Source organism: Taudactylus pleione, unplaced genomic scaffold (assembly GCF_031769625.1).
Source record: "Taudactylus pleione unplaced genomic scaffold, aTauple2 ptg000314l, whole genome shotgun sequence".
NCBI lineage: Eukaryota > Metazoa > Chordata > Amphibia > Anura > Myobatrachidae > Taudactylus > Taudactylus pleione.
The window spans coordinates 10,733,314-10,759,840 of NW_028284715.1; the positions used below are offsets into that span (position 1 = coordinate 10,733,314).

Genomic DNA, 26,527 nt, shown 5'->3' on the forward strand with positions numbered 1-26,527 from the left:
AACATTAGGCAGTGAAAAGTAGACTTTAAACACATTTGCTGTAACGGTTGTTTTTGATGATTATTACCTCAACCGTCGCTCTGTCCCACTCGCCCCCATTCTTATTCTGGGCATTCACTGGCGGATACAATCTGTCAGACCAACAGACATTTTATGTTAGCCTGAAACCCATCAGATATCCATACGCTGGGCAAGGTTCAATAGTTTTTAGCCGGTGATAATTAATGGGCGGCCGACGGAGCAATTCAAGTTGTTTTGGGTGGCCATTAATCATTGCGCTTGTCGCACTCAAAAGAACCTGGTTTAGCTGTTTAGGCGCTTTAAAATGGACTTTCTGCACACCAGCTTATTATATATGTCGGCGGCTCTCGCATCTGAACCTAGCAACAATTGAAATTCTTTGTTGAACACCCATTAGTTTAGGCGCCCCCCCAAAAAAACGGTTGAATTCCCCCCACTCTGAGATATGTCACTGTGTATGGCCACCCCTTGGGGAGGGGGTTGACATTTACCTGTTCTTCCCTTGTGAAGTTTAACCCCCATTTTGTACTTTTAAATGATGGAAGCTATGAGATTCCTACTCCCAACGCCGGCATCCTGACAGGGTTAGAATACCGACACTTGTCTGTCAGTATCCTAACCCTCCCTCCCCAGTGCATAATCCTAAACTCCCCCCTAGTGCCTAAACCTAACCTTAACTCTAACTCCAGTACTTACCGTCGGGATTCCGGCACTGGCATTCTAAGCACCGGCATACAAACTGTTGGGATATTGACCGCGTCTCGTTAATTCTAGTGGTATAGTATATCCCTAAGTCTTACAGGTCACATAATATATAGTGATGCATAATCCCTTCCTATTGGGCCGGTGAAAATGTGAAAGGACGGCAGTCTGTCTCTTTGGAAAACCTTGGTGGTCCTGTACGGTCACTTTTTGCTTTCCTCCAGAATTGGCTGTCAAATACAGGTTTGGGAGAAGCTAAGTGGGGAACTTTTGATTTTTGGGGAGTATCCGAGCTTTTATGTGTTTGTTAAACATTTTGCTTTTTTATTTTGTCATATAGCAACCTGGACTTTAAGGCTCTCTCATCCACAGTAGCATTTCTCACTCCATTTTTGCCTCTGGGCAGTAATCAGTAATTGTTTCGCTAGGCACACACTAAAGCACAGGTTGTCAAACTTGGTCCTCAGGACTCCAAACAGTGCATGTTTTCCATGTCTCCCCTCAATCACAAGTGAAATAATTAACTTCACTTGTGGATCTTTGTGTGGGGTCCTGAGGACTGAGTTTGAGAACCACTGCACTAGACGACTTGCAAACGATGCAATGTCGTTAACGATTTCCCTTGAACTCCGGGGTAAAGGATCTAGTGATGCACACTGTGCAATGTAACAAACGATATATCTTGCATAGTTTGGTGGTTAGATCGCTAACTATATAATGTAACCATATCGCCTGGTCGTTCGGTAGAGCATGCACACTGCCCGATATGAGGGGAATTTTTAACGAGATTTACAGTTCTTCCTGCATTTACCAAAGATCTGAAGATGTGACGATCGATGCCGCAGCAGCGCGCATAGTGCATACACACTTGATGATTTGTCGTTCCGATGCGTCAGAATCTGCCAAATCATTCAAAAAATATCGTCTAGTGTGTAGAGGCCTTGCGTTTGTTGGAACTGCAAGTTATACATATAAATAAAAAAGTTGGACGTGGTCTTGTATTCATACGATAGAAATAGAAGTAATTTATGTTTCCATGCCTTTTGGGATTTAACTCTGAAAGCAAACTTATATGTTTTATGTTTCCGGGAACACTGTGTTCATTCCAACTGGACTTTTCATATGGAGGAATGGGCCTGCATGGCTAATGAGCTACATGGATGTTTCCCCAGGTCAGCTGTGTCTCTGAAGGAACCTGCACAGCAGCGGACTTCAGTCACTTCTTCGGTTGTTTGGGTCGTGTTATGTTGGTTATAGACCACACTGTCTGTTAATGAGTGAATAATACAGCTGCAGAAAACCTGCAGTAGTAATAATTGTAATGTTACTTGTTAATTATACGGGCACCGCACTTTAAACAGAGTAGAGACTCTGCTCCTAAACGCCATCCATCAGCTATTCATCTGTGTGCAGCAGAGATAACGGCTGGATTGTGCACAGCTGAGTCTTTTGTGTCCAGTTTGCCTCCTATATAATTCAGTATTTGCCGTATTTAAAAGGACGCAGAATCAGGACGGCACTTGGAGGCTTCCAACCGGTGAAACAATCAGTGGTTTATTTGTTCAACGTTTCGGGGTACGAAACCCCTTCGGCAGGATATAACCGAAAGTGTAATACAGTGATACAAATTTAAATATGCTTCTGCGTTCTGTATGTGGGTGGATTCCCTCCCAGGGGAGGACACCAGTGCAAGTTAGCCTGTTGGGGCTCCTGAGTGCCGGGTGGTATTGTTGGTGGGTGTATGTATGTGTGTGTACATAGAATATATATATATCACAAAAGAGTATACTTCTAGTGATAATGTTCCCAAATATACACCACTCGTCTACTGCGGCAAAGATGGGAAAGAGAGGCACTAGCCATTTGAAAGTAAGGTTGTTTTAATGTGGAAAATGTTACATCACATACAGGAGCCCAACATCCGTTTGGTCCCTGATGAAAATTGTGTGTTGGCGCAAACCCCTCCAACGGCTCCCACTACCGTGATGGCAGACGGGACAGGTTTGCAGTCTGGAGAAGAGAGTAAAGGTGCCCACACACATACCGATCTGCCGATGTGTAAGATTTCCCTTGAAACTCTCCCCGGCAGCTCTGCACACGATCTCCACACGATTTGGTGTTCAATCTTCATCGATCTCTCCTGCAGTCAGACTTTCATAGTGCATCGTGTCCTAGATTGTCAGATCTGCCCTACTGCACGGCAGATCTGACGATGCGATGATCGCACGATTTACTCAGGATTTGGCCATATTTTACACGATCTGTCGTTCCAATGTGTCGGAATCGGCCAGATCGGGTAAAATATCGCTATGTGTGTGTGGGCACCTTAACCCTGCGGTACCAGACACACAGAGCAGAAGTGAAAGGGGCAGGGTAGGGAGGACTTGGTGTACAATGGGTATAAATTACTAGTACAATATAATCTTTTCAAGGTGCACTGTTTAAGATCTTGAGAAATATAAAACTTCAGTGACGCATTATAGTTGCACCCCCTGATATGTGGTATTTTAACATAAACATATTTGTGGGTTTAGCAGCCCTAATGTCTCACATTTTCATACTTGTCATTATATAGTTTAACTTTTTGTCATCTCACAGGCATTTATTTTCTTCCCTATTTAATTTTTAAAGTTGTGTTGTGGTTTTTCTTTTCTTTTGCTCTCAGTAGTGATGGGTGTGTGAGGGAAGGGGGGTAACTGCATGAATAGTGTGTGAAACAAAGATGGAAAAAATTGGAGAATACCCCTCTGCACTTTTTATAATATAACACCACTTATCTTATTTATAAAGTGTCCCGATTTGTGTGGGCCAAACGTCTTCGCAATAGATGTTTTTTGCCATGAGTATAATGGTGATAAACATGTGAAGATATAAAACACAAGCAAGCTAGTGCAGACAATTCCAAACCGGTGTCTTAATACATATCATGCGTGTAATCATGTAATTTTATAAAGACAATACATTTCCGAATGTACATAATAACTCGTGACCGACTGTCACAGTACAACAAAGAGAAAGTTCTAAATGGAATAAAAATAATTTTTAATGAAACATAATCCAAGTGATAAAATCCAAATGTGAATACAGATCAAATATTCACAGCTGATACATCCAAAAGATCTAATGGTGAGGGTGGCTGCCTACCAGAGTCCAGTGACTATGGTGCATGTAGAAACTTAATGGGTATTCTCACTGTTGATTACATGCATGATATGTATTAAGACACCCGGTTTGGAATTGTCTGCACTAGATTGCTTGTGTTTTATATCTTTACATGTTTATCACCATCGGAGTATACACCATCTTGCTCATTGCAAAAAAAATATCTATTGCAAAGAAGTTTGGCCCACACAAATCGGGACACTTCATAATTAAGATAAGTGGTGTTATATTTTAAAAAGTGCAGAGGGGTATTCTCCAATCTTTTCCATTTTATACTTTTTTTGGTGAGGATAACACCAGGGAGAGAGAGACCCCATTTACGGCGGCTTTTAAGCGCAATAACTGGTTGATACCAATTTTATATTTCTCTTGAAACAAAGATGTCTGCAGCCATTGTCAGGTGGTCATTAGGCCCAGGCACTGACTCCTAACATGGAAACTGTGGCACTAGGAATATGTGAAGGTCGGGAAATGTCCCTTTTGTCTGAGTGTACCATTGTTCTAATATCCGTATAGAGGCCCTGATTCAGAGCCGGACGCTCTGACAGAGCGCTCGCTCTGTATCAGGGCCGTCCCTCTTACCTTTTGGAGCGAGCTCGCATAGCTGTGGGTAAACAAACCCACAGCTATAGCGAGCGGCCAAAATGATGGTCGCGATGGTCAAGACCATCACGACCATCGGGCTTGCGACGAGACCCTTGTGGGTAGGGTCTCGTCTGCCGCAAGCCCTGGAGTGCTTTCGGCTCTAACAGAGCCAAAAGCACTCCCACTGACATCATTAGTGATGTCAGTGGGGCCGGCCCCAGACGGAAGGCGTTCCCATGGGAACGCCTCCGTCTGGGCAGCCACGCCCCCGGCAAGCCCACCAAAGGGGGCGTGCTGTCAGTCACCATCGACAGCATGCCCCCTTTGGGGCGAGACACATAACGACGGCTTGGCCGTCGTTATTCGGGTCTCGCGCATGCGCACGACGGAGCCGCCTCCATCGTGCGCATGCGCACTTGGGCAACATCGACCCGCTTGCAAGCACTCAGCGCTCGCGAGCGGGTCCGAATCAGGCCCAGAGTGTAATTTTGTAGACATGGTATTAGGTGTAAGTTTGAGGAGATTAAGATTAGAAACAGAATGGGAGGCAGTATATCAGAATTGGCGCACCCTGATTAATGTACTGTAATGAATGTGGGTGAGTGGTGCAGATTTTAGATTGAACCTCAGGGATTGGGTTGGGATATATTTTAATTAAGGAGAGAGATCTTGGTGTTTTGTTAATGATGTTAAATGGTGATAGAAGTATTTCTATTGGAATCTGTAAAGTACAGGCAACTAATGTAAGGACTGTCAGTGGTGCAATAGTAGAATTTGGTGAGGAATAGCCGCCTGAAAGGGATTGTAGTGGTGATGTCTTGTCAGGAGGTGAGCAGTCAGAATGGCGGAGTGTTTCCTTGCGTTCTCAGGTGCTGATCAATGCTTTGTGTATTTATGAGCTCCACAAGACTTCTGAAGGTGTCCTGGGGTATCAGGCACCAAGACGTTAGCAGCAGATACATTAAAGCTGGGTACACACTAAACGACGTGTGTACTCAGCGATGCGACCCCCCCCCCCCCTGCCGATGGGCCGACATATCGGCATGGGATAGTCAGCCGCATCGTCTGATTGGACTGCATGTGCAAAAGATCAGGCTATGCGACTGACGACCGCATAGGAGCGCGCACTGCACGATATAGTGCATACACACGGCATGATTTGTCAATCTGATTGGTCGGAATCTGCCAAATCGTTAACAAAATTGTGTAGTGTGTAGGGTCTTTAGTCCTGTAAGTTGCGAGGTGGGTCCTCCATGGCTCAGACTTGTTTTTCCAGCACATCCCACATATTTTTAATTGGATTGAGATCTGGGGAATTTGGAGGCCAAGTCACTACCTTTGAACTATTTTGTCATGTTCTTCAAACCATTCCTGAACAATTTGTGTAGTGTGGCAGCCGGCACATTATCTTGCTGACAGAGGCCACTGCCATCAGGGAATACTGTTGCCATGAAGGGGTGTACTTGGTCTGTAGCAATGTTTAGGTAGGTGGTACGTTTCAAAGTAACATCCACAGGAATGCCAGGGCTTTCAGAAGAGTAGGGTTGCAGAGATGCAAAAAGAATAAACTCAGACCCCCTGTATATAGGACCTAAGGTTTCTCAGCAAAACATTGCCCAGAGCTTCACACTGCCTCCGCCAGTTTGCCTTTTTCCCATCGTGCATCCTGATGCCATCTCTCTCCAGTTAAATGACGCACAAGCATCCAGCTGTCCACTTGATATAAAAGAAAACCTGATTCATCAGACCAGGCCATTGTGATTCATCAGGACCAAACCACCACCTTCAATGGTCCAGCTCTGATGCTCACGTGCCTATTGTAGGCGCTTTTGGTGGTGAACAGAGGTCAGCATGCGCACTGACAGGTCTCAGGCTCCATAACCCCATACGCATTGCAATGTGTGTTCGGACACCTTTCTGTCATAGCCAACATTTACTTTTTCATCCTTTCGTGCTATAGTTACTCTTCTGTGGGGGATCTAGACCAGACGGACTAGATTTCGCTCCCCACGCACATCCATGACCCTGTTGGCAGTTGTTCTTCCTTGGACCACTTTTGGTAGGTACTAACAGCTGCATACCGGGAACACCCCCACAAGATCTGCCATTTTGGAGATACTCTGACGCAGTCCTCTAGCCATTACAATTTTGCCCGTCAAAGTCACTATGATCCTTGCGTTTGCCCATATTTTCTGCTACCAATAGATCAACTTCAAGAACTGAGTGTTCACTTGCTACCTAAGTATCCCATCCCTTACCAGGTGCCAGTGTAACAAGATAATCAGTGTTATTCACTTCACCTGCAGTGGTTTTTTTTGTATGGCTGACTGGTGTCTTTATTTGGCGTGGTTACATACTGTATATATTAGAGTTACTGGCTATATTCTATAAATAAATGCATCCGACTTATTATTTGAACACACCCTGCTCTTTCTCCTATCAGATAATCTTCCAGTTGGCAGCTTTGTACATTATACCTGCAGATCTGTCAATAGTCCAAGAAATCATTAAATAAAAACTCTGCCAAAACTTACACTATATAACTCCCCTAGGAATTGGCTGTTGGCCACAGAAGACATTTCTGTGACACTGAGCTCATGTGATTGGTGAGCCCACTGAGCTCATGTGATTGGTGAGCCCACTGAGCTCATGTGATTGGTGAGCCCACTGAGCTCATGTGATTGGTGAGCCCACTGAGCTCATGTGATTGGTGAGCCCACTGAGCTCATGTGATTGGTGAGCCCACTGAGCTCATGTGATTGGTGAGCCCACTGAGCTCATGTGATTGGTGAACCCACTGAGCTCATGTGATTGGTGAGCCCACTGAGCTCATGTGATTGGTGAGCCCACTGAGCTCATGTGATTGGTGAGCCCACTGAGCTCATGTGATTGGTGAGCCCACTGAGCTCATGTGTTTGGTGAGCCCACTGAGCTCATGTGTTTGGTGAGCCCACTGAGCTCATGTGATTGGTGAGCCCACTGAGCTCATGTGATTGGTGAGCCCACTGAGCTCATGTGATTGGTGAGCCCACTGAGCTCATGTGATTGGTGAGCCCACTGAGCTCATGTGATTGGTGAGCCCACTGAGCTCATGTGATTGGTGAGCCCACTGAGCTCATGTGATTGGTGAGCCCACTGAGCTCATGTGATTGGTGAGCCCACTGAGCTCATGTGATTGGTGAGCCCACTGAGCTCATGTGATTGGTGAGCCCACTGAGCTCATGTGATTGGTGAGCCCACTGAGCTCATGTGATTGGTGAGCCCACTGAGCTCATGTGATTGGTGAGCCCACTGAGCTCATGTGATTGGTGAGCCCACTGAGCTCATGTGATTGGTGAGCCCACTGAGCTCATGTGATTGGTGAGCCCACTGAGCTCATGTGATTGGTGAGCCCACTGAGCTCATGTGATTGGTGAGCCCACTGAGCTCATGTGTTTGGTGAGCCCACTGAGCTCATGTGTTTGGTGAGCCCACTGAGCTCATGTGATTGGTGAGCCCACTGAGCTCATGTGATTGGTGAGCCCACTGAGCTCATGTGATTGGTGAGCCCACTGAGCTCATGTGATTGGTGAGCCCACTGAGCTCATGTGATTGGTGAGCCCACTGAGCTCATGTGATTGGTGAGCCCACTGAGCTCATGTGATTGGTGAGCCCACTGAGCTCATGTGATTGGTGAGCCCACTGAGCTCATGTGATTGGTGAGCCCACTGAGCTCATGTCATTAGGGAGCCCACTGAGCATGCTCCTGCCACTTTCATTAATAACTACTTATAGATGCCCAGAAAAATGATAACTTTAGACATGAATGTAATTAGTTAATTTCTGTGCCATCTCTCTGGAGACCTGGTTAATGTTCAGTTGTGTGTAGGTGACCGGTCTGTTTTAATAGCATTTGGTCCAGTTTTAGGCACCAGTATATATTAAAAACAAAATGTGCTATAAACAAGGTTTAAATAGAAAAAAAAAGACACAATTATAAATATATATATATTTATAACCTATTCCAATTTGTGAACAAGGGATCAGGATACTCCTGACTTCAGGGACTCCTGTGGTGATAAGGAGGGAAAGACCCCTAAATAGTTTATGGCCCAAAAATGGTTGTGCGTTATATTGCGTCCTTGTCTTAATGTATGATTGTCTGTGGGTGCAGTGGGTTGTGGGAAAATGTACTGCAAGCAGCTGGATATACCACATTATGTAGAGGAACTGTATTACTATTTGTAGGAAATACTGCCTCCACTATATGCAGCCAGTGCTGTAATAGGTATAACATCAGGGAATTGTGTGTAACCTAAAGTATTCTGTGCATATAGCTTTGTGCATTTATGTGTGTGTGTGTGTATGTACAGTATACCCACATATTTTTTTTTAGATTTTCTTATATGTATTGTTCAGCGATACGCTGGTGTGCACTATCCTGTTGTTTGATGGGTGTTGAGTAGTGGCACCCTAGCGGCTGTATACATGTCATCTCTCTGTGTGGTGACAGTCTGGTAGTCTTTATCCCTAGTTTAGTATACTCTGCACAGTAATGAAATCTGATTAAAGTACTTTCTCCATCATCCTCGGATAGCTTTTACAGCAGCAGCAGATTTAATGTTAAGGGGTCGGCAATATTCAAAGCAAAGTAGTGAACATAATGTAATTATGGCCCAGCAGAGTTTAGATAAATAATTCACTCCTAAGCATTACGCGGGGTGGTATGTCAGCATTGTCATCTTTTATCTCTAATAATCCTAAAATACAATCTAGTGTGTATACTGTGTAAATGATATGGCTCTTTATGTTACAGACCATGAGCTCATTATCCCATATGTAATACCACCTTTTGCACCAAAATCCTGGGTCTTTCCCGGGATTTGGAACACTGGCCCTGATTCAGAGCCGGACGCTCTGACAGAGAGCTTGCTCTGAATCAGGGCCGTCCCTTCTCCTTTTTGGAGCGAACTCCTGGCCGCTCGCATAGCTGTGGGTGACCACCCACAGCTATAGCGAGCGGCCAAAATGATGGTCGCGATGGTAAAGACCATCGGGCTTGCGACGAGACCCTTGCGGTAGGGTCTCGCTGCCGCAAGCCCTGGAGTGCTTTTGGCTCTATCAGAGCCAAAAGCACTCCCACTGACATCACTAGCGATGTCAGTGGGGCCAGCCCCAGACGGTAGGCGTTCCCACGGGGACGCCTCCGTCTGGGCAGCCACACTCCCGGCACGCCCCCCAAAGGGGGCATGCTGTCAATCACCATCGACAGCACGCCCCCTTTGGTGCGAGACCCATAACGACGGCTTGGCCGTCGTTATTCTGGTCTCGCGCATGCGTACGACGGAGCCGCCTCCGTCAAGCGCACTTGGGCAACATCGACCCCCATGCGAGCGCGCCTGAATCAGGCCCACAGTTCCAACCCGGGACAGATCCCGTTCACATTGCGGCTCCCACCCAGGTTATTCCCGGATCAGGCCATTTACACTGCACACTGGTGCAGTGCTAAGGTTTCTGCCGGCACTTGGAGATTACATCATTTCCAAGCGCCGGTGAGCCGGCTGTTTTTATGCTGTAAATGGGGCCCAAGTCAGTTTTACATTGCCCTGTAACTGGGGTCCTTCCTGGGTCTAACCCTGCTCGCTACCCTGGTTGGATTGCCGGGTCACTGGACCCGGGTTATTTTTCGGGGACCCTTTTACACTGAGCCACAATCCCGGGATGACACGCCAATAACCCGGGTTATTTAGCCAGTGTAAAAGGAGTGTTGGTGACCTTTATGACCAAGCTTATGAATGCACGTTGTTAAATAGGCCTCTCATTTCCTAGTGATGGGAACAACATCCCATAAATACTGAGCCTTGGAGGGGGGCTGCTGAGATCATAGGATTCCCCAAATAAATCCTTCTGGGTCCCATATAAGAGGAGATGGTTCTAAGGGCCTGATTCAGAGCCGGACACTCTGACCAGGGCTGGCCTACCTAAAATTGGTGCGGCCTCCTGGCCGCGCGCATAGCTGTGTGTGACCACCCACAGCTTATGCGAGCGTCCAAGATGATAGTCTGGCTTGCGACGAGACCCTTGCGGGTCTCGTTGCCGCAAGCCCTGGAGTGATTTTGGCTCTATCAGAGCCAAAATCACTCCCACTGACCTCACTAGTGAGGTCAGTGGGGCCGGACCCAGACGGTAGGCGTTCCCATGGGAACGCCTCCGACTGGGCAGCCACGCCCCCAGCACGCCCACCAAAGGGGGCGTGCTGTCAATAACCATCGACAGCATGCCCCCTTTGGTGCGAGACCCCGAGCAGCCTACGTCGTGCGCATGCGCATTTGGGTATCATCGACCCGCTTGCGAGCATCCTGCGCTCGCGAGCGGGTCTGAATGAGACCCTAAAAATTTCTTACTATTGATCTAGGTATAAAATTGCTCATAAACTGCAATGTTTTCATGTGTAAGCGAATGGTGCTGTTTTGGTGGAGTTGATGAGCTATTCCCATACAAACTATAGCCTAATAAGGCCTGCCTGGCATTCTTGGTGAAAGTATCCAGATTATTTACATCTAAGAGACCTCATAAAATACAGATGTTGCTTCCAGTGTTTATGCTGCGGAGCAGAGAGGAGTAAATCTGTGTGGGAGTCAGATGAGAGAGGCTCTGAGCATAAACCCAGCTATTGTTTTGAGTTCCTCCTCTGGAATGTGCCTGAAACTCAGGTTAATAATTAAAGGGAAATAAGTCTCCTCTGGAGAATAGGACACAGATCCAGTAAAGTATTTAACGTCTCTATTATTAACCTCTCAGAGAAGCGTGACTGCCATCTGTGTGCTGGAATTCACCTCATTCTGTAGTATGATCGTGTGCTTTGTAGGGTGTCCTCTTAGGTTTTCCCTGTATGACTCAGTATTATATAATGGTCAGAAAGCCAGGGCATCTATTGGTAGAAGTGCTGTCATATTTCTGTACTAGAAAGATCACATTCTCTTATTATTATTATTGCTTCCAGGCATTACATACTTATTTCAGAGAATGTCTTGTTAATTATTGCTGACTTTTGGTGGTTGCTGTGGCATCTTAAGAATTGCTTTCAATTGTATGGGGGGTATCCACTTGGCGACCTGAAAGACTGAACGTCTAGTGACGCCAAGGTGCGGTGGCCACATTGAACGGCGTTCACTGAACGTCATTCAGTGCTGGAGCACGACCTCCTCTCTCAGAACATGCTAAACCTGACGAGCGTTGTCGGGCATCTTCAGTAGATAGTCGGGGATGGCACATCGCTGGTCCTTGCCGGCTATCCATTACCCACCTGGTCGGATTGTTCACAGTCGGGTAATGGATTGGCCCTTTATGCCATAATCCAAACATATACTGGTAGGTTAATCGGCTCCTGACAAAAAATGTTCCCTAATTTGTGTGTGTGTGTGTGAGCGAGCATGTGGTAGGGAATATAGATTGTAAGCTGCACTTGGGCAGGAACTGATGTGAATGGTCAAATTTCTCTGTAAATCGCTGCGGAATATGTGTGCGTTATATAAATGACTGGTAGTAGTGATAATAATAATGAGCCTGGCTCTACCTCTTCCTGTCTTCTTATTTGCCCCACAGACTTCACATGCGCGTCATAGTACCTTGCCTCTTGCATGCTGGGGGGGGGGGGGGGGGGGGCGCGCGCGCCTTTTTAAATGCAGGATAATTGCTTTGAGTGTAGCGATTACCTAAAGCAGAGGTTCCCAAACAGTCCAGGTTTTAAAAATATCCATGCTTGACCACAGGAGACTTAATTACTACCTCAGTCAATTTGATTTAACCACTTGTGCTAAACCATGGATATCTCTTAACCTGAACTGTTGGGGTGCTATGAGGACCACATGTGGGATCCTCTGACCTAAAGGCAGTGCAGGCATCCATTTTGTTCCACTAAACCATTGTTTATAACATCATGTCTCTAGTGACCTTACTGAGCCGTGAGATGCTTTCTACCTGTATTTCACCCACAGGAGACCGGCTGATAGTACTTACGAGCCTTGGTTTTTTTATGCGGTGTGTTACCGTGCAATGATTGCCTGTGTGCTGAATCACTAGCCGCGCACAATGCCACTCTCCTGTGTGTATGTGATCATTCCTAGTTCTCCCTAATTTCACAGTGCTTAATAAAATAATGTTATGGTTGAAATTTAAACATAGTTCAGTAATTTATTCCCTTTGTGGTACGATTCAATTGTTCTGTATTAATGAATACGTTCTTAAAACCTATTTTATTATTTTAACACTAAGGGAACATTCTAGCTGAACATGATGTAGAGGGAACCAAGTTTTATTCACTTCCCAATCTAGCACTTAAATATCTGTAAAGCTGCATACACACACAACGATTTTGTTACCAACGATTTTAATGAACGATTTTCGGTCAGATTATCTGTCAGATTTTTTAGAGGGTAATGAACGATTTTTTTGAACTACAAATGATTTTTGCATATTCCCTTAATGAAAATCGTTGAGTTGACAAGTCTGACTGAACTACAAACGTGAACGCGCATGAATGATTATCGTTCATCGTTTGACTCAGAAAGTGAACGATTTTTTTAAACGATATCGTTTAACGATAATCGTTCAAAAAAATCATGTGTGTATGCAGCTTTAGTCCCTGTGTACACTCCGTTGGTTGTGTGCCCCCCCCCTCTCCTCCACTTGCCATGAATTTTGGGTGCATCTCCCCACATGTATATTTTCATGGGGATGCACAGGGCAGGTGTACATAACTTGCAGGGGGCTTGTACAGAAGTCTACAGTCTCTTTTAAATGTATGAATGTAACTTGGTCCACAACCTGCTCTTCCCATGAATGCGTCATTTGCGATCCACTGAGCCACCACATTACTATTCGCTTATCTGTAATGGTTGGGGTTGTAATCATTATAAAGCTGATAATTGTTTGCAGGATTCTTTCCTCCCATCATTTAAATACACTGTTGGTGACACTCTCTGCAAGCAGTCATTATAATTTGGGGCACTGCATGGGTGTGAGGCACCCTACTGAGATGGATGTGGTGGCAGCCACCTTGCCATACAACCCAATATGCAGCCTGTCCGATCGTGGCAATGTTGGAATCTGTTCGCTTGCTCACTCCCTGACATCGCTAATGATAGCCTGCATTCGCCGTCATGTTTTCAGTCCACAAAGTCGCTGTCTCCTCTGGTATATTTGTACACTTTACGCCTGCTTTGTAGTTCATTGTGAAGTATTATAAATAAATTCCAGGCTCTTCTCATCCTCTTATGATATGAGACGTCACCGTAGAATATTGCCTCCTTCTCATAGACTGCATTGGCTTTCTGTAAGTGAAATAATACAGAGGCATGTGCGGAATCTTGGTATAAGTGTGTACATAATATTAAAACCTCACAGAGCTTGTACTCTATTGACTCTACTCCTTCTGCAGGTTATACCACATTCTCGGCAAAGGCTATGCGTATGTTTATTCCAAGACACTGCTGACTGTGTCTAGGCAACCATGTGAAATATTTTGAGCAGAAATAGATGTATTGATATTAGGCATTCCCTGAATATACATGGTCAGGATTCATCCAAATCGTGAATCCTTCGCAATGGTTTTACCTGTATCCTGAACCGCAAATCCTATTAAGCAAGGAAAACTGGCTGAAGGTAAGGAAGTTATAGCTAAATGGTGACTCTTAAAGTTGTGCTGCTGTTTGATTTGCGTTCTAGAGAAGCATAGCATTCTATTATTTAGGTCTGCTGCTGTAATGTTCTGTCATAGAAAATGTGTACAGTTCTTTGCTGCCAATGAATTAACAAGTTACATCAATTATGTGCATTGTGAAAACCTTCTCTAATCTTCCTCATCTGCTCTCTGGCACCATTTTGTTCTCCTCTCCCACCCGTTCCTCTAACTTTCTCTCCTCTCCCACCTGTTCCTCTAACTTTCTCTCCTCTCCCACCCGTTCCCCTAACTTTCTCTCCTCCCGCCCGTTCCTCTAACTTTCTCTCCTCTCCCGCCCGTTCCCCTAACTTTCTCTCCTCTCCCGCCCGTTCCCCTAACTTTCTCTCCTCTCCCGCCCGTTCCCCTAACTTTCTCTCCTCTCCCGCCCGTTCCCCTAACTTTCTCTCCTCTCCCGCCCGTTCCCCTAACTTTCTCTCCTCTCCCGCCCGTTCCCCTAACTTTCTCTCCTCTCCCGCCCGTTCCCCTAACTTTCTCTCCTCTCCCGCCCGTTCCCCTAACTTTCTCTCCTCTCCCGCCCGTTCCCCTAACTTTCTCTCCTCTCCCGCCCGTTCCCCTAACTTTCTCTCCTCTCCCGCCCGTTCCCCTAACTTTCTCTCTCTCCTGTTGTTTGTTTTCCTTTCAAACTGTACCTGGTATCCTCCTGTAGTATATGTTCCCATTTGTTCTCCTGGTCCCTGCTCTCAGCATTCATTGCCCTCCGTTTCCCCATATGTATGCTGCCAGTGTCCTCCTCTCCCCCTATATGTATCCTCCTTTCCCCCCTATATGTATGCTGTCGGTGTACTGTCTCCCCTATATGTATGCTGTCGGTGTACTGTCTCCCCCCCTCCCCCCTATATGTATGCTGCCGGTGTACTGTATCCTCCTCTCCCCCTATATGTATGTGTACTGTCTCCCCTATATGTATACTGTCGGTGTACTGTCTCCCCTATATGTATGCTGTCGGTGTACTGTCTCCCCTATATGTATGCTGTCGGTGTACTGTCTCCCCTATATGTATGCTGTCGGTGTACTGTCTCCCCTATATGTATGCTGTCGGTGTACTGTCTCCCCTATATGTATGCTGTCGGTGTACTGTCTCCCCTATATGTATGCTGTCGGTGTACTGTCTCCCCTATATGTATGCTGTCGGTGTACTGTCTCCCCTATATGTATGCTGCCGGTGTACTGTATCCTCCTCTCCCCCCTATATGTATGCCGTCGGTGTACTGTATCCTCCTCTCCCCCTATATGTATGCTGTCGGTGTACTGTCTCCCCTATATGTATGCTGTCGGTGTACTGTCTCCCCTATATGTATGCTGTCGGTGTACTGTCTCCCCTATATGTATGCTGTCGGTGTACTGTCTCCCCTATATGTATGCTGCCGGTGTACTGTATCCTCCTCTCCCCCCTATATGTATGCCGTCGGTGTACTGTATCCTCCTCTTCCCCTATATGTATGCTGTCGGTGTACTGTCTCCCCTATATGTATGCTGTCGGTGTACTGTCTCCCCTATATGTATGCTGTCGGTGTACTGTCTCCCCTATATGTATGCTGTCGGTGTACTGTCTCCCCTATATGTATGCTGTCGGTGTACTGTCTCCCCCCCTCCCCCCTATATGTATGCTGCCGGTGTACTGTATCCTCCTCTCCCCCTATATGTATGTGTACTGTCTCCCCTATATGTATGCTGTCGGTGTACTGTCTCCCCTATATGTATGCTGTCGGTGTACTGTCTCCCCTATATGTATGCTGTCGGTGTACTGTCTCCCCTATATGTATGCTGTCGGTGTACTGTCTCCCCTATATGTATGTTGTCGGTGTACTGTCTCCCCTATATGTATGCTGTCGGTGTACTGTCTCCCCTATATGTATGCTGTCGGTGTACTGTCTCCCCTATATGTATGCTGCCGGTGTACTGTATCCTCCTCTCCCCCCTATATGTATGCCGTCGGTGTACTGTATCCTCCTCTCCCCCTATATGTATGCTGTCGGTGTACTGTCTCCCCTATATGTATGCTGTCGGTGTACTGTCTCCCCTATATGTATGCTGTCGGTGTACTGTCTCCCCTATATGTATGCTGTCGGTGTACTGTCTCCCCTATATGTATGCTGCCGGTGTACTGTATCCTCCTCTCCCCCCTATATGTATGCCGTCGGTGTACTGTATCCTCCTCTCCCCCTATATGTATGCTGTCGGTGTACTGTCTCCCCTATATGTATGCTGTCGGTGTACTGTCTCCCCTATATGTATGCTGTCGGTGTACTGTCTCCCCTATATGTATGCTGTCGGTGTACTGTCTCCCCTATATGTATGCTGTCGGTGTACTGTCTCCCCTATATGTATGCTGTCGGTGTACTGTCTCCCCTATATGTATGCTGTCGGTGTACTGTCTCCCCTATATGTATGCTGTCGGTGTACTGTCTCCCCTATATGTATGCTGTCGGTGTACTGTCTCCCCTATATGTATGCTGTCGGTGTACTGTCTCCCCTATATGTATGCTGTCGGTGTACTGTCTCCCCTATATGTATGCTGTCGGTGTACTGTCTCCCCTATATGTATGCTGTCGGTGTACTGTCTCCCCTATATGTATGCTGCCGGTGTACTGTCTCCCCTATATGTATGCTGCCGGTGTACTGTATCCTCCTCTCCCCCCTATATGTATGCCGTCGGTGTACTGTATCCTCCTCTCCCCCTATATGTATGCTGTCGGTGTACTGTCTCCCCTATATGTATGCCGTCGGTGTACTGTCTCCCCTATATGTATGCCGTCGGTGTACTGTCTCCGCTATATGTATGCCGTCGGTGTACTGTATCCTCCTCTCCCCCTATATGTATGCCGTCGGTGTACTGTATCCTCCTCTCCCCTATATGTATGCCGTCGGTGTACTGTATCCTCCTCTCCCCCTATATGTATGCTGTCGGTGTACTGTATCCTCCTCTCCCCTATATGTATGCTGTCGGTGTACTGTATCCTCCTCTCCCCCTATATGTATGCTGTCTGTGTACTGTATCCTCCTCTCCCCCTATATGTATGCTGTCGGTGTACTGTATCCTCCTCTCCCCCTATATGTATGCTGTCGGTGTACTGTATCCTCCTCTCCCCCTATATGTATGCTGTCGGTGTACTGTATCCTCCTCTCCCCCCTATATGTATGCTGTCGGTGTACTGTATCCTCCTCTCCCCCTATATGTATGCTGTCGGTGTACTGTATCCTCCTCTCCCCCTATATGTATGCTGTCGGTGTACTGTATCCTCCTCTCCCCCCTATATGTATGCTGTCGGTGTACTGTATCCTCCTCTCCCCCTATATGTATGCTGTCGGTGTACTGTATCCTCCTCTCCCCCCTATATGTAAGTTTCCGGTTCCCTGTTTTCTCCTCCTCTCTTCCTGGCTGGGCCACAAATAAATAATCTTCATTCCCATAAATCCAATAGTTTGTACATGAGATCACTAAGTTACGTTCTATTTATCAGGTTGGGTAAAGAGAAGGATTACAGACCCAGGTCTGGATAGTAGCTTCTGATATATGGTTTTTTCTTCCCCTTTGTTTAATATCCTTATTCTGTGTGATCCGTCTTCATATAGTGAGGCATAATTGTTTATGTTCGTTGCCTATAGATACAAATTAAAGCTGCTGTCAGTATGCACAGCAGAGCTGCTTCATAGCCCAGAACAATAAAACTGGTCTGTCTGATTATGTGACTACATAGCTGACAAGGCCCAGAAGGGGACTAGAAAGGTAAAGTCATACTTAGTAACAGCTGCTGGAGAGCATGTACTGGTATAAGTCAATCAATTAGTCATCTGAAGGTGGACATGTCCCTTGATTGGTTATATATTTAGGAGCTATCCCTGCAGCCATTTCTATGGCTGCTAAAATGAAATGTTCTTTATCTTGCTAACAATGGCTGGAAATGATATTGTGGATTTGGCACCGTTAGTAAACGTGTGTGTTCCACATGCAGGAAGCAGCACGCATACCTGTCTGACCTGCGGCTGTAAAAAGCTTTGTTTGTTATTTTACTTACTGAAGACTACATATAATGTGAGACTCAGCGATTCGTGTTGGCTGGACATATGCTATACTTGCCTACCCTCCCGATTTGGTCGGGAGCCATCACCTATAGAAAATCTATTTGCTTGTTGATAGCTCATGATACCCGCTCTATAGGTGATGCCACCGTGCATGGGGGGATTTCTCAGGCTGGTTTCCAAGTCTCAGATGTTTACGTTTTGATTAGTATTTTTATCTTATATCGTTGTATTTGCTTCACCTCCTTTTGGTTTTAGAACGGGGAACGGAGGAGAGTCGGATAACTAGATATGTCAGTGATCTGTATGGAGGAATGCCAGCGCTGGTCACTTTACAGAGGCGGGAACAAGGGAAAGTAGAACATGCACTTTCTTCCCCCATTCTTGTTTTCGTACGCTTCTGAAAGTGTCTAGCCATCACTCTCTCTTCCATAGTCCTATAAAAAAAAAAAAAAAAAAAAAACAAAAAAAAACAGAAAAGACAGGAGGCCGGCTCACCTTTTAGAATCAACACAATAAGGTGTTGTCATTTACACTCTGAATATCCAGGATCCAACCTTTCCTAAGCGAATGCTGCTATTCTGCACACGGCACGTACCATTGCGCTGCCTGAAACCTAAGTAACTGTTGCAGTTTAAAGATCTTGTGTTTTCAAAATAAACAGTGATTACAGCTCTGTCATGGAAAAATCTGAGCAAGAGAAACGTGACATGAACTGGTCTTATAGGAGGAGCAGGATGTGACTGAGTGCTTCCTTCACGTCTGTCACTAAAGAGACATCTAATTCGTCATGTCTCTGTGGACTCAAGATGGATAGAGAATGTACTGTTTGTCTTCCATTTGGTGTTTAGGCACTCTCTGCATTGTCTCAGCAATCCTACTATCGGCCACCAGAGGGGTCCTTGCCATAGATCAACTATTTATTTATTACCAGTTATTTACATAGTGCACACATATTCTGCAGCGCTTTTACAGAGAATATCTTCCCATTCACATAAGTCCCTGCCCCAGTGGAGCTTACAATCTATATTCCCTACCACATGCTCACACACGTACACACTATGGTCAATTTTGTGGGAAGCCAATTAACCTACCAGTATATATTTTTGGAGTGTGAGAGGAAACCTGGAGTGCCCGGAGGAAACCCACGCAAGCACAGGGAGAATATACAGGTAGGAAGCTGGGAAGCGTAACTGTGCCAACCCAAACACAGATTATTGTCGGGAAGCCGGCGGACCTAATCCCGACAGCCGGCTTCCTGACTGTCATATCCCGGCAAGGGTCTAAAGACAGGCGTCGATACGCCAACGCCTGTCATTAGACATTCGCCTGGAGCCCGATGCCTGGCATCCCGATTGAAGGGACGCCGGGCAACGAGCGCGGATAGCCACGGGGTTTAAGGTTTAGGATCCCCGGGGGGGGAACTTAGGGTTAGGCACCCCCCCTGGAGGTTAGGTTTAGGCTAGGGGAAGGGGGGGTTAGGGCTAGGCACTGGGGGGGGAAGGTTAGGGTTAGGGGGTAGAAATGGGTTAGTATATACTTACCTTTGACGATTGGGATTTCCTCCTCTGCTGGGATGCCGCTGTCGGGATTCCAACTGCATGGGTCCGGCGGTAAATCATATCGATTCCTTATTGTCAATGCAACCTGTCCGATTCCACCTTCAGCATGCCATCATGAGGTGACATGTCTTTCATTTTTTTTTTTATTTTTTTTTATAGCATTTGACTAAGTTTTGAGAGCCTCCACTACAGAGGTGAAACCATTGTGCCTTCCAAGTTTGCTGAACTCTGATTATTCTCCTTCTATTGTCCTTCATGCTGGAAGTGCTGCATATTGACCTCCAACAACTGGTTGTTGGCTACAGCTGTTCTAGGAGGTTAGAACCTGCCCAGCTGGTCCTTATCTTGCTGGCCACAGGCTCATAACATTACCAAGACCTCTCAAGCTAACTTCAGAGGGGCCTTTCTTTCGGCTACATCACCAGCTGCCGCACTCACCTTGACCGGACTGTGGTGAATCAACCATGGCTTTTTTCATTATGTAGTGACCGTTGGAGAAAGGAACCCAAGTGGATTCTTATGTACATGGCCTGGACATTGCTGGTAATTGTATCCTGTACATGAGTCCTGGACTCCATTTACAATAACTGGGACTCTTGAGTTTCTTATTCACCAGCACTTTTATTAATTCACATTATTGACATCCGTTGTATATATGGAGTTATTAAAGCATTAGATACATTCATTATATTTGTTTTATAATAAGATATATTTTCATTAGTGTATTTGTTCCATTATACCTATGTATTCAATGTTTTATATTGTTGTGTCTTAATAATTATATTAATTATGCCACATCATTACACTTACGTTACATTTTATTAGCGCAATTCACCCCTGTTTTTCTTTGTTTTTGGTTTCTATACATGGATATAACTGATTTCTCTACTGTTTTCCCTTTCAAACTCCACGACAGCCAAATGGTCTCCATGGAATCACATGCATATCTCTTAAACAGATTAATTTCCCCTCTTTCTATTGACTGGGATGTCATAGTGTCTGTTTAGCAAGTAAATCTATAATCGGCTAGTGATGTCTACTCACCAGTCAGGTGTGACATGATCTGACGCCTCTAGGCCAAAATAATGTGCCGTACCTTTATGGAACCGAGGGCTTTTTTTTTTCACCTCTGGCTTACATGGTAGTCTTAGGGGCATATTCAGTTAGGTGCAGGGTTTACTGCACGGGTCAAAGCTCTGCGTTTCCGATGACATAGGGGCCATACTCTGGCAGAGAGACTTCCGTAGGTCAGGTGCAACCGTTGGTGCACGTAAAGCACCACCAGGCAGTATTTCAGCGTCTACAGATGCTGACAGTGGTCTTCAGTCCTTGCACATTAGGATACACGGCTGTACACCAAGGATCGACTTTGTCGCTGCATTTGCATAAAGCCGCGCATTGCATCCAGCAAAAGATGCAGATAGAACACAGCGGCATCTGACTCAGAATGAGCCCCGTAGGGTTTCCCGGCTGTCCTAGTGGTAGGAAATATTATACATACTAAAACTTACATTAGTTTTTGAGCTTTGCTGTAGTTTTCAGAACAAATGATATTATTTATAGAGTTGTTGTTTCCCTCTAGCCCTAAGATTAGCAGAGTGTCAGGTGGCATCTCCTATGAATGGATCGCCGATCTGTGAGCATTACAGCTGGAAAACAATCCTGTGCTGCAACAGGTGTCACAGTGTCTTCACACATTGCTGGCAGATAAGGAAGCATCATTCTCATTTCCGCTCGGTGAGCCCAAGCTCCGATTTTTCCTTTCAGCTTTGGGAGAACAAATGATCTTCTTTATGTTCGGTGCTGGCAGAACAGGAAAATAAGAAAAGTCCTCTTGGTCCTTTGCTGTAGCTTGCAATTGAATTGCTGCTTAGGATATATTATGGTCTCTCAATAATAAATAATGATCGTTGTTTCGGAGTGCCAGCAGAACTTTCCCAGATGCATACTGTGGGTGATAGAAATTGCAGAGAATTGCTACTGGCACAATGAGCTTATGGCTTAATATCCACCAGTCCCAAAGTAGAGTTGATCCCACTTGTGAATACCGTGACTTATACTTCCCCCTGAGCTGAGGGTCACTGCTGCAGTGGCCTGTATGTGGTCACCCATTCTGTCAGCTTGCGCTTTACAGTGTCCACGGTTGCCATTGATAGGGTAATTTAGTGATCACACTCTGTGCCCGCTTGGGGCCACCTTTTTGGCAGTATTTTGTAAGATAACTTGTTTTGTTATATGTTTGGGGCTAAATTAGCAACTTGATCTAAAGATTAGATGAAATTAAAACATTTGAACTCTTAAGCAGGAAAACAATTTATTGACTAATAAAACAATCTGCCGCCGTCCGTATAATTTTATTCCATTTGTAGTAACCTGCGCTGAATTAAGTCATGGTAAAAAATTACTCTCAACACCAATGATTTTGGCTGGGAATATCGCAATTACACTATGAGTAGACCCAATGGCAGCAGACCAATGTGTAACGTTCACTTCAGGTTCTGTAATGAAACCTGTGTCCCTTTTATTCTGAAGGTATGGCAGGCCTGGACACATTTCATCAAAACATAGGAGACAGAGACTTTAGTTACTAGCCTGTTCTTTTCTTTTCAATTAAAGAACAGTTGGTGACACACTTGCTCCCATCATGTTTTGCCAGTGATCAATTAGGCCATGTCCTCTGGCTGATCCATTCTCCTGAGATCTTTTGGGAGTATTAGAGCAGTGATTGTAACTCTTAAGTAGCAGCGGTATGACACACTGTACTATTGTGTGGGCCAAAGACGAGCTGTGGGGGAGACCATATTCTACCCTGGGATTGGGTACGGGATCCAGGCCTTTGGGGTGCCAGCATACCGACAGCGGCATCCCGATGCCTGCAGGCAAGTAACCCAACCCCTAGCCCTCCACTCCTGCGGCCTAACCCTACCCCCCCCCCACCTACACCACACCTGCCTCCTAACCCTCTCACTAGTGTTTAACCCCAAGCCTAATACCTGCCATCAGGATGTCAGTGGTCGGGATTCTGGAGCCGGGATTCCAGCTGCTGATGGAATTCCGGCTCTTGTATTCTGTCTGCTGGCATCCCGACTGCCGCAATGCCAACTGTATCCCCATGCCTGGATGTGGCACTGAAAGTTATAGGTAGAGATGAGCAGTTCAGGTTTGACTGTTTCTTTTTCCCCATATTGGCGCAAGTTCAGATTCATGTTATTGGCTATCCAAAACCCCTGAGAGCCAGATAGCCAGTAAGATGCCGCTTTTGAGATCCGATCATAACCGAGCTAAGCGCAAACCACTCATCTCTAGTTATAACACACTGGGGTATCTAATAACTGGGATCCAGGGATTAGGGTCACTAACAGAGTGCAGTAGACATTTCCTTAGTAAAGGGAAGGGAAGGAGCTCAGATCGGTAGGTTTATTAGGACCAAGATCTTATCTAGTTCTGACTCAGGAAGAACACATTAAGGATTTTGTTGTTCAGAATATTTGTATTGCAGATGAAGGCAACTTGTGATTTTCCAGCTGCTGCGGAACTGCAGGCCTGGCATGGCTTCCTCTGCTACAACAGCTGGAACAGCAACAGGTTCCCACTTCTATATTTTACAATACTCAAGTATCATCTGCTTTTATTATCTGCAATATAATTAAACGGCTGCTTTTTTATATTTATCAGCACTTAAGACGCAGCAGTCGGTCCTGTCCTGTGCGTTTCATGGAAGCTGTTTGAGCCATTGTAATGCAGAACTTACTGCATGTAATGTGATGTATTATTAGGAAGTATAAGAAGGAATAGACCAATATTGAATTGTCATCAATATATGTAGGGTGGGGGATGTGGTGTGGGTAAGAGGGGATCAGGGATCATGCGTTCGGGGAGAGAGTTAGGGGACATGTGTTGTACTTTTTCAGGTATTTTTAGGTAGTCCAGTTTCACACATACGCTCTTTATTACAGTAACAACCGTCTGTATCACATACTATAAAAGTTATAAGCACATGTGAAATAATACTAACACAACTAACTAAAGGCCCCCATACATCAGAGATTGATTGCAGCAATCGTGCAATCTGCAATCGATTATGTATAAAAATCTTTCCCATTTTCAATCGATTGCAGAATTGCCATAACCGATTGAAAAAGGGAAAGATTTTTATATATAATCGATTGCAAATTGCACGATTGCTGCAAGCAATCTCTGATGTATAGGGGCCTTAACACAAGCAGTAAAAAACAAAATCTTGTGTTTTTGTATAGTTCAAGCAAACTTCAAATCTAGACCTTTTAAGAAACTAGACAGAAAATTGCTCATTGACATTACCCCAATGTGTTGCACCATCTGCACTTCACTAGATGGCTGTCATTGTGTAGGGCAGTCTGTGTATCCACGCTGGCAGCGTTCTGCCCAGAGACTGACTCTGTTGGTAATTACACAAATCGGAAGAAAAAGCTTTGTGTTGCTCTGTTTGCAGAGGTGCCCTGACGGTGCGCCGTAAGCTGTTATTATAGCAGGCCATTCTCGCATTTGGTTACCATTGTTATGGTAACCTATTTCATAACAGCTGTTATATGTCTCTGTGTAGTTCTTAGGAAAACAAACCCTGTGGCGTGCATTTTGTGGAGAGCAATTGTTCAACTACAGTTCCCATCATCCTCTCGCTGTGCTGCAGGACCAGGCCACTTACTGCGGCGTTGTACCGTAAAGGTGCTTGTAATTTGCTGCACTGATGTTTGTTCAGCAGCATTGATGGTCAGAGCAGGGCAGAGACGGAGCTGTGTGCCTATATGTACTCACCCCTGGAGCTATACGTCGTAGTGGCTAAGCTGTATTTATGGAGGCCATCAGATCCTGCAGAGATGCTTCCACCCAGCGATGTGATCTGTCATGTTTGCTGGGATTTCCAATCTTCTATCACAGCAGTGTAAAACGTGCTAAGGTGATGTGGTACAGCACATGATGACATGTAGCACTATTACATGCAGGAAAGGAGGTTGAAGTGTAGCGCTATTACGTGCAGGAAAGGAGGATGAAGTGTAGCGCTATTACATGCAGGAAAGTAGGGTGACATATAGCGCTCTTACAGAAAATGAGGACGACGTGTAGCGCTATTTTACATGCAGAAAAGGAGGATAAGTGTAGCACTATTACATGCAGGAAAGGAGGATAAGTGTAGCACTATTACATGCAGAAAAGGAGGATAAGTGTAGCACTATTACATGCAGGAAAGGAGGATGTGTAGCACTATAACATGCAGGAAAGGAGGATAAGTGTAGCACTATTACATGCAGGACAGTAGGATAAGTGTAGCACTATTACATGCAGGAAAGGAGGTTAAGTGTAGCACTATTAAATGCAGGACAGTAGGATAAGTGTAGCACTATTACATGCAGGAAATGAGGATAAATGTAGCGTTGTAACATATAACAGGCATGTCAAAGTCAAAATACCAACCGGGCTGAATATTCAAGGTCCTAAGAGTGTGTGGGCCGCAACAAAAAAAAAGTATTCTATGCAATTTTAAAAGGTTTATTAGTAATAAAAACCAATGCTGTGCCCCCTGTAGTAGTGAATTAGTGCCCCTTATGCAGAGCCCCCAGTAGTGCCCTTTATGCAGAGCCCCCAGTAGTGCCCCTTATGCAGAGCCCCCAGTAGTGCCCCTTATGCAGAGCCCCCAGTAGTGCCCCTTATGCAGAGCCCCCAGTAGTAGTGTAGTAGTGAATTTGTGCCCCCAGTAGTGCCCCTTATGCAGAGCCCCCAGTAGTGCCCCTTATGCAGAGCCCCCAGTAGTAGTGAATTTGTGCCCCCAGTAGTGCCCCTTATGCAGAGCCCCCAGTAGTGCCCCTTATGCAGAGCCCCCAGTAGTGCCCCTTATGCAGAGCCCCCAGTAGTGCCCCTTATGCAGAGCCCCCAGTAGTGCCCCTTATGCAGAGCCCCCAGTAGTGCCCCTTATGCAGAGCCCCCAGTAGTGCCCCTTATGCAGTGCCCCTTATGCAGAGCCCCCAGTAGTGCCCCTTATGCAGAGCCCCCAGTAGTGCCCCTTATGCAGAGCCCCCAGTAGTGCCCCTTATGCAGAGCCCCCAGTAGTGCCCCTTATGCAGAGCCCCTTATGTTGTGCCCCCTCCCAATAAAGGACAGGCCCCACTCACCTGTGCAGTGCTTACCTTTCCTCACGATGGCTGCTGGGCACCACTTCAGTCCACAGCGTCTTCACTCTTAATTAGATCCAGACGGCAGGCGCAGGCTCCTCTCATCGCGGGTGATGTCATGATGTCACCCACGCGCTGCATCACAGGGAATGCTGGCCTCTTCAGCGATCAGAGGCTTCTGGTCGCTTTAGATACCAGCGTTGCCAGCTTTAAGTAAACACTGCCCGATTGGAGCTGATCTCCGACCGTGGCAGAGGTGTAGGCCGCATATTCTATATATGTGGGCCCACACTGTCGGGCCTCACAAAGTGTTTATTCGGGCCGCATGTTTGACATGCCTGACATACAACATTTCCAGTGAGCCGGCTGCATTGTCATGAATATTAGCTGCACCAGGTACACACCTTTTATTTTGCAGCAGGTGTCCATTATATAGCTGTTTTGTAACTGCCTGCTTTTATACAGGACTCAGGTGAAATCTAACATCCTTTTTATTTTATAGTACGGAATTGCATTATTCCTCTAATATAGAAGTTTCAATTCCATGTCTCATTTATTATTATATTATTAGCTATTATTATTTTTATTATTAAATACAAACTCCATAC

The 26,527-nt window shown here is 45.8% G+C and overlaps 1 protein-coding gene across 2 annotated transcripts in view; it reads left to right on the forward strand.

The window, feature by feature from the left end:
- Window positions 1-26,527, forward strand: part of RNF19A (ring finger protein 19A, RBR E3 ubiquitin protein ligase) — a 92,791-nt gene that overhangs the window by 20,819 nt on the left and 45,445 nt on the right. The window lies entirely within an intron of this gene.